Source organism: Salarias fasciatus, assembly GCF_902148845.1.
Source record: "Salarias fasciatus chromosome 7 unlocalized genomic scaffold, fSalaFa1.1 super_scaffold_4, whole genome shotgun sequence".
NCBI lineage: Eukaryota > Metazoa > Chordata > Actinopteri > Blenniiformes > Blenniidae > Salarias > Salarias fasciatus.
In genome coordinates this window covers 24,862,849-24,871,827 of record NW_021941229.1, presented here as the reverse complement: position 1 = coordinate 24,871,827, position 8,979 = coordinate 24,862,849, and positions in this window count along the sequence as shown.

Here is an 8,979-nt window from a genome sequence, read left to right as displayed (position 1 = left end):
CCTCCTCCTCCTCCTCTGACTGCAGACCAGAGCAGCAGATCATTACACTACAGAGGGTGTGTATGATCCATGCAACAAAGCATGCACCTGCAGCGCAGACATGCAGCCTCCGGGGGGGGGGGCGCATGTCTGCAAACACACACTCAGAAAAATAACACTCACAAAGAAAGACATGTTGATTTTTTTTTAGGACCTTTTTTTTTTCCCACCAGGCTCCTCCCTCATGCATGTCTGACTCTAGACCAGATCAGCAGAGCATTGGAGAAGAGAAAAAAAACAGAAGGTGTGTGTGATCCATGCAACAAAGCATGTCTGCAACACAGATGTGTGCAGTCTCCTGCAGGGTGCGAATATCTTCAGAAACACACAAAAACAGACCATTTTTTAAGAGATTTTTTTTTTCAATCAGGCTCCTCCCCCCCCTGTCCCCACTAGTGTTACAGACCAGATCAGCAGAACATTTTGGAGAAAAAGGCATGTGTGATCCATGCAACAAAGCATGCAACTGCAGCACAGACATGCAGCCTCCTGCAGAGCACACATCACTGCAAAACTGACAAAACTCATACAAAATGACACTTTTTACACATTTTACATACATTTCCCCCTAAATCTGATGATAGACTAGCAGCAGCAGAATATTACAGAGGAGAAAAACATGGAATAGGGAAGATGAGAAGAGTGTGTTTGATCCATGCAATGGATGCATGTGCATTCTTGAAAACCTGCAAAAACAAACACCCATTATATACAGAATAATATTTGCATTTTCTGCAGGTATCAAAGCATGCACCTGCTGCACATGCCTACAAAAACACACACCAAAAGAAAAAAAGGGGCCATGCAATGACACTTCTCCCTCTCCAGCCTTTCAGAGAGGAACAATAATGAAGTATGCAAAGCATGCACCTGACGTGCAGACGTGCTGCCTCCTGTGCTGCACATACGTACTCCTGCAAAAAACACACAGAACGAGAAATGTTTACGTTCAGACTCCTCCCTCAGTGCAGCTCTTACTGGAGACCAGATCCATGCAACAAAGCATGCAGCTGCTGCAACAGCAAGCAGTTTACATGTCTGCAAAAACACACACAATAAAATTATGTTTCAGTGTAAGAAATAATGTTTTTATGTCTTTCTGGACTTCCCTTCCTTGTGATACATGCAACAAAGCATCCACGTGCAGCAGATGTGTAGTAAAAACACACAGATTTAGGCGATGTGTGAATTTTTAATGCATCTTTTATTCCAGACACTTCCTTCCCCTTGTCACTCTCCTCTCTTCTTACCAGTCTGAGTACAGACCAGAGGAGTGGATCATGACAGACGAGAGGAGGGAAGAGGAATCTGTGGATGATAAATGCTACGTGGATGCGCCTTCAAGCGCCATGTATCCACAGCAGAGAGGCGCAGTCCATTGTGAGCCTGCAAAAACACACACACACACACACACACACACACACACACACTCTTTCTGTTAGATAATATTATTTTCAGTCTCACTTAAGATCTGAGCTGCAGATCATAACAGAGGGGAGGAAGAGGAATGATCGAGGAAGAAGGTGTGTGTGTGTGTGTGTGTGTGTGTGTGTGTGTGTGTGTGTGTGTGTTTTAAAGCATGCAGAACAGAAACACGGCATGCAGCTGCAGCACAGATGTGCAGCCTCCTGTGCAACGTGCATTCCTGCAACACCTGCAGAAAGGGATCATGGGAGGGGAGGGCAGGGGAGTGTGTGAGGTGTGTTTCATCACACAGACCAACGTCACTGGGGAACCAATGCATACCTGAGATCCAGGAGACACGGGCGTTCCTGCTGCCAGCATGCAAGAAAACACACAGAAACACACACAGCAGGTCCCTCTGCCTCACAGCGTGCACTCTGCATGGAGTTTGCATCTTCTCCCTCTGCAATACCAGCATTCACACAAGGCAATTCAACGAGCTCCACAAAAAAGGCAGAAATGCTGAAAGCGTTGTAACTAGCATGACATGCAGATGGAGGAAAGCGCAACTTTTTGACAGTTTCGCTGTCGCTGCTGTTGCATAACAATACAGCTGTTCTTCTGAATGGTCTCCCATTGATCATGTTTATATCGTGTTGTTCTCTGAGCTATATGAGGGTTCATTACAGAATCATACAGCGCCCACTAGTGGCCCAACATGAGGTAAACAGACATTGTTTTCAAAACGTCGCCGTGTAAACGTAAAACTTTCCTGAAACGAAAACGGTGTGTTTTCACACAAAACTTTGTCGTGTAGCTCAGTCCAACATGGGAGCGTTTTCAAAAAGTTGTGTTTTCAGTGGATCTGAGCACCGTTGTGGTGTAAACAATATCAAACACAATGATAGTTTGCAATTTTCACTTGGAAACAATGTCGTGTAAACAGGGCCTCAGTAATGTCCTGCAGGCTTGTGTGTGTGCGTGTGTGTGTGTGTTTATCTCTCTGGTATTGACTCTGCAAGGATCAGGTATATAGATCATCTTTATGAAGCAGCTTGTTTGTATTTATTGAACTTCAGACACACCATTTTAAAATGAGTCCAGGAAGAACATGCAAACCCCACAGGTTTCAGTCAGACTCGAACCGGGGATTTTCCTGCCGTGATTCCAGAGAAACTTCCACAGCATCAAGACACTGACAACTGTTGAAAGCAGAAGTGGGAGTGCTACAGTAATAACTGAATTCAGTCTATTTTAGTTGAATTTCTTCCTTAAAACATGTCTTAAAACACTACTGGACACGTATTAGAAGGGAGACATGAATAAATCTTGTTTTCACTGGACATTGATGCTGCAGAACGAAGCATACAGCGGCTCAAAATGTGAATATCTTTAGATGTTTAGCATTGTGTCGAGCGTCAGGGAGGAGATTTTTGCCCGTTTTCTGACATTATGGAGACTGTGTGTGTATGTGTGTGTGTGTGTGTGTGTGTGTGTGTGTGTGTGTGTGTGTGTGTGTGTGTGATGGATGAACGGAGAGGATAAGTGACGGACGGGCCATCGTCGGCAGCAGGACTATCCAGGCAGCCAGCCTGTATGTGTGTGTATGTGTGTGTGTGTGTGTGTGTGTGTGTGTGTGTGTGTGTGTGTGTGTGTGTGTGGAGTCATTAGAGGTGTCTGCAGTGTGTTGCCAGAGGGCAGTGCAGCGTGGAGAGTAAAAAAAAAAAAAAAAAAAACACCAACCTGCCTGTGTTTTTCAGACCTCTGTTGCCCTGGAAACAGGTTCCAGAGATTTCCCGTTTCTTCATTTTTTCCCCCTCTGCTCTACACTATCCATAGCACCACACACACACACACACACACGCAGCTTCCTCTACTCCACTCCACACACTGCTGCAACCCCCCCCCCACCCCCCACCCCCCTCAACACGACCTGCCGCAGAGTACAATCACACACAATTCCAGCCTGCTGCAGTCATTTCACAATGTCACAGGACAGACTTAACCACCAGATAACCACACACACACACACACACACACACACACACACGCACACACACACACACAGGAGTGAGCGCTGACCCTGCTTTGACTCTTCATCTCTGCTGCAACACTCTGACCTCCAGGAGGAAGAAAAGGAAGACATCGCTCAGATCGTTTCATGAGTCTCATCGTAAAGAACCGTCTGGATGTTTAAGCCTCAGCCTCACCTCAGTGTTCACAGATCTGTTTGAATACAAGAGGAGCCAACATCCAGATTATAGAGCATCTTCCTCCTTTAATATCCAGATTATAGAACATCTTCCTCCTTTAATATTCAGATTATAGAACATCTTCCTCCTTTAATATCCAGATTATAGAGCATCTTCCTCCATCAACATCCAGATTATAGAGCATCTTCCTTTAAAATCCAGACTACAGAGCATCTTCCTCCCTTTAAAATCCACATTATAGAGCATCTTCCTCCTTTAACATCCAGATCACAGAGCATCTTCCTCCGTCAACATCCAGATTATAGAGCATCTTCCTCCGTCAACATCCAGATTATAGAGCATCTTCCTCCGTCAACATCCAGATTATAGAGCATCTTCCTCCCACTAACTGATGTAATGAATCTGTCATCATACTGACCCAGTAGCATTGGCTGACAACTAATGCTAATGCTACAACAACTGTAATACAGCAATAATTTGACAATGTCAAAACAGGACACATGTGGAGGAGACTAGTAATTCACTTCATCATTTTTTCCATGAACAAGTTAAAGTGAGTTGAGTCTGTTGAAAAGCTGCACCTCATGACTGTGGTCTGAGGCAGACGAGGTGTTTTCTGGAAGCGGCCTTCAGGAGGGCAGCATGGAGGCTGCTGTCGCCCCGCAGCGACGTCTCTTCACTTTCAGGCCTTTTTAAGTCATCCTGCTGTTTCTGCTCGGTTCTGTGTGCATTCCTCCGGAGTGACTTCTCTCTGGCAGCAGCCACGCATTCCTGGGGAACGGCTGACCCAGAATAACACGGAGAGACGGACGGACGGGGAGGGAGGAGGACGCAGGTCCTCAGACCGCCGTTCCCCGGCAGACACATGACAGCGGGAGCGTGCAGGCGGGAGCCCGGCGCTGTGCGGGTGGAGAGGTGCAGCAGCAGCAGCAGCAGCAGCAGCAGCACACATGACCGTCATCTCCACAACACATGACCGCCGCCGCCATGGCCTCAGAGGATCCTGACGGTCGTCAGCCGCCTCCTCCCGGCTCCACATCCTCCCTCTCAGCTTCCTCCAGCATCTCCCCATGGCGTCCCGCAGCTGCTCGCTGCTCACTTTCCATTTCATCTCACCAGTTCTTCAACAGCGCAGCGCCGGTGTGAACTGGAACGCTACGAATTGATGTTTCTGAGAAGGCCACATTATTCTGAGAGAGGAATTTCAAGTTTCACCTCTTTAAACTTACATTTATCCTCACTACTTGGAATTCTGAGTCTCTCTTGGTGTTGGAATTCACAGTTGTTTTGAGAATTTGAGAAGTTCTCAAAGCTATGAAGCTCAAAGCTATGAACTTCCACTTCGGATTGGACTTACATGCAAGCTTTTCAACCACTGAGTCGTGATTTTTCCAAACTCCCTTGATGTCAGAATTCCAAGTAGAGATCCGTTGTTGGCTGAGATTTCAACCTGGTAATCCAGAATCCTGTTTACTGAGAGGAGGAGAAGTCAGTCCAGACCATTTGCTTGTTGTACAAAACGTTGATGCTCCGATTTCAAAAAGCCTGATTCAAATGAACCTGGAATTCCCAGTTAAAGTCCTTCAGCTGGGCGAATTCCCAGTTCAGACGTCAACATGGCGGCTGGTAGTGAAACACGTTAGCATGGAGGCTGTTTGAAGACAGAAGTCTGGTTGCTGTGATCAGATGAAACTACGACCTGTTTATCTGAAGATCTCACCTCATTTTCACTTTAGAATTCTACTTTCCAATAACGGGGTTTAGGAGCTCAGTGCTTCCTTCATACTTCCAGTGTTGTGATCAATCAGAATGCTGCGACCATTTTAAAAGTATATATCTGAGTTAGTAATCTTATTCCCACACGGGAATTCTGAGTTCCAACCTCAAAACAACACTTAGTTTTGTTTTTGGAGCGAATGAGTTGGATTTCTATAAGCTACTTGATGTCGTAATTCCCAGTTTGAACTTGGTAAAATTTAGGGAGTGCATTGAGTTACATATTAGCCGCCTCCTCCCTTTTCCCACCTCCTCCCACTTCCTCCTGTATTTTACTTTAGTTACACGTAGTATATTTATATACAGTATATTTATTTACAATAACTGCTTGTAAATCATCCATCCATCTCCTGATCAATAAATGCTGACTGAGCAGAATCCGGTCTGATGAACCACCTCAGCCTCGTGCTGCTTTCTGAAGGCTGTTTTCAATCAAACGTGTGAATTAACACTCATCGATAATTAAATTAAAACATTCAAACTGTGACAACATGGATGCTTGATGAACCCAGAGAAAATAAATTAACATCAAAAAGTCTCACTTTCCACTTCATTTATAATGTTAAATCTAAATTACTGCCGAAGTATTTTGAATAAAAAATGTGAATTTGAATGAAATCTATTCAAATTGAAAACAATTTTCATCAAATTCATCAATATGGACCAGATTCAACACAAAGGAGAAACTACAGGATCTCAGACTTCTTTCAAAATTAACATAAATCAGTGTAATGCCACGAACTGATCATTCTGAAGCAGAATCTGATTGATCTGTCAGTAAATGAAAGAATTCTTAAAAAAACAAACAAAAAAACAACAAAAAAAAAAAAAAAAAAAACGGATGAAGCTTGTAGAAATTTCTACAGGCTTCAACTGGTTTTTTATTTTATTGAGGCAATGGCGCCACCTGCTGACCTCTATTGAGCAATAGTTGAATAACCGGAGACCGCACTGTCTCCGCACAGTCAGTACCATGCTTTTTCATATTAGTCAGATAACTGCAAAAAAAAAAAAAAAAAAAAAAAAAAAAAAAAAATATATATATATATATATGTATATATGAACTTTAAGAGTTGAATTGAATGCCACAGAGGATGTGTTACTGTATGTTTTCAAGTTAATGTATGTTGACACGTAGACTGGACTGATTTATTTAGATTGCTTTTGCTGCTCAACAGAGACAATTTATTTTTTATTTTGTGTTTGTTTCACAGTTTCACTCTGTACTCAAATCAACTGATGACTGTAATAAATCCGCAAATGTCTACGAGGACACGTCTGATGTATGAGAGTCAGAGTTTAGCTAGCTGTCTAGCTGTTTCCATAGCAGCGAGGACAGTACAGTGAAAAGGCGGGGAAACCTGCAGTTTAAGAAGAACCCAAAATGGAAGCAGGAAAATCAGAAAAAATATCCAAAATCTCAAAGAGTTTCGCTCCTCTGTTTCCAATGCGGCAATCCGAGCACGAGCTGAAGCAGAAGCAGCCAAAGCGAGGGCTTCCTATGCTGAAAAGGAAGCGAAGCTTAAAGGGCCTACGAACAAGCTCCGTCCGGACCGGGAAGACACTCCTGTCGGTGCTGTGTCCGCGGACTGGCTTCGGTTCTACTTCTGGGATCCGTGGTTCTTGTGCTGGACCGTCCAACGGACTGCACTCAACATAGTCCTAGGCTTTACTTCTTGTTGTCTCATGTTAGCTGTTGCCAAAGCTGTCCGTCCCTGGGAGAGGGATCCCTCCATACTGTGGTTCTCCCCAAGATTTCTTCTTTTCCCACTGTGTTTTTGGAGTTTTTTCTTGCCGGATGTGAGGGTCGAAGGCGGTGGTTGCTTCGTTTTGTCTCGTTACTGTGAATTTGACATATTAACATTAAGCTTATTCACTGTTTTTATTTTTAGCAACCAATGTAACATCTTGAAGCCCTCTGAGGCAGCTGTTGTTGTGATACTGGGCTATACAAAAATAAATTGACTGATTGATTGATTGATAAAGTAGAAAGCGCAACGAAAGAAGCAGAGCTACAGTTAGGAAAAGTGAAGTTAGAAGCGGAGCTAAAAGCGCTGGAATTCCAGAGGGAGGCAGCCGCAGCTATAGCTCATGCTGAAGCATTTGAAGCAGCCGAGGAACTAGAATCAGATGAGTCAGACTCATCCACGCAAGAGAAACTGCAAAGGAACATTAAATTAAGGACGCAAGAATATGTTGAAGCCCAAGTGGAGCTCCAGTCACAGCATAGCCAGGCCTTCACTGCTACACAAGTCAAAGGACACAGTCCGGCAATACAAGAACCTCGAGGCGTTGGATTTAAAAAAAAAACACTCTTTCTTTCAAAACTCCGGACATGAGCTTTAATGAATTGCGGTCACAGAAGAAAGTCATCGAAGCGTTTGGCACAGCGAATACCAAGGCAACCAAAGCATCACACCGCGTAGCGTACACATTGCGAAGGTGGGGAAACCCCACAACATTGTTGAATCATTGCTCCTCCCTCTGTTCGGTACTAATGGGCGAAGCTACTGATGCCAAGCTGGATGCCGTCCCGATGTCTGACCCCATCCAGCGCCGCGTCGCTGACATGGAGCTGATGTGAAGCAATAGGTTGATGAGAGCCCTTTCTTCTCCTTTCAACTGGACCAGTCCACTGATGCTAACTGAGCACAGCTAATGGTGTGTGTACGCTTTATAAAGAGCTTGGTTTCCAGGAGGAGTTTCTATTTTTCCTTCCTCTGCCAGCTCGCACAACAGCTGCAGAAATGTTCGAGGCTTTGAACGACTTCATTCAGGAAAATCATATCAACTGGACCCGCTGTTGTGGAATATGTCCTGATGGCGCGAGGGCCGCTACAGGCCGCCGCAGCGGTCTGCTGAAAAAGGTGCAGGGGGTTGCACCCGCCGCTGTTTGGTAGCTTTGCATCATTTATCCCAGGCTTTGGCGACGAAGAGGATCCCCGAAGAACTGTGCGTGTTCCTGGATGAGGCGGGAAAAATTGTCTACCGAAATAAAACACGCCCCGTGAATGCCCGTCTCTTTATGGTGCGCAGTGATGATACAACAGAACATCTCTGACTGACGTTGACCTGTTTGTTATCTGATTTCAGGAATTGCACAAAGAGGCCTTAAACTGAATGTATTCAAAAAGATATTAAAAGAAAAACCTCTGTTAAAATATGTTAAAAACGGATGCGAAAATGTGTTTAACAAAGATTTTAAAAACATAAAGATGTTAAAATGTGTTTAAAAACATGCTGAAAACATACAGATGTTAAAAATGTGTTTTAAAAAGATGCTAAAAAACACAGATTGTAAAAATGTGTTTTAAAAAGATGTTGAAAACATACATACTCGTATGTTAAAATGTGTTTAAAAAAAGATATTTAAGCACATACACAGATAAAGATGGTTAAAAAATTTTTAGGAATATGTTTAAGAACATAGAAGCATGTTTTAGATTTTTACAAAAATAAAGATGTGTGGAACATTTATTGTTTCAAACCTTTTTAAACCTGTGTGGAACATACATAGTTATAACAATAACAGTAATGACAGTAGTAA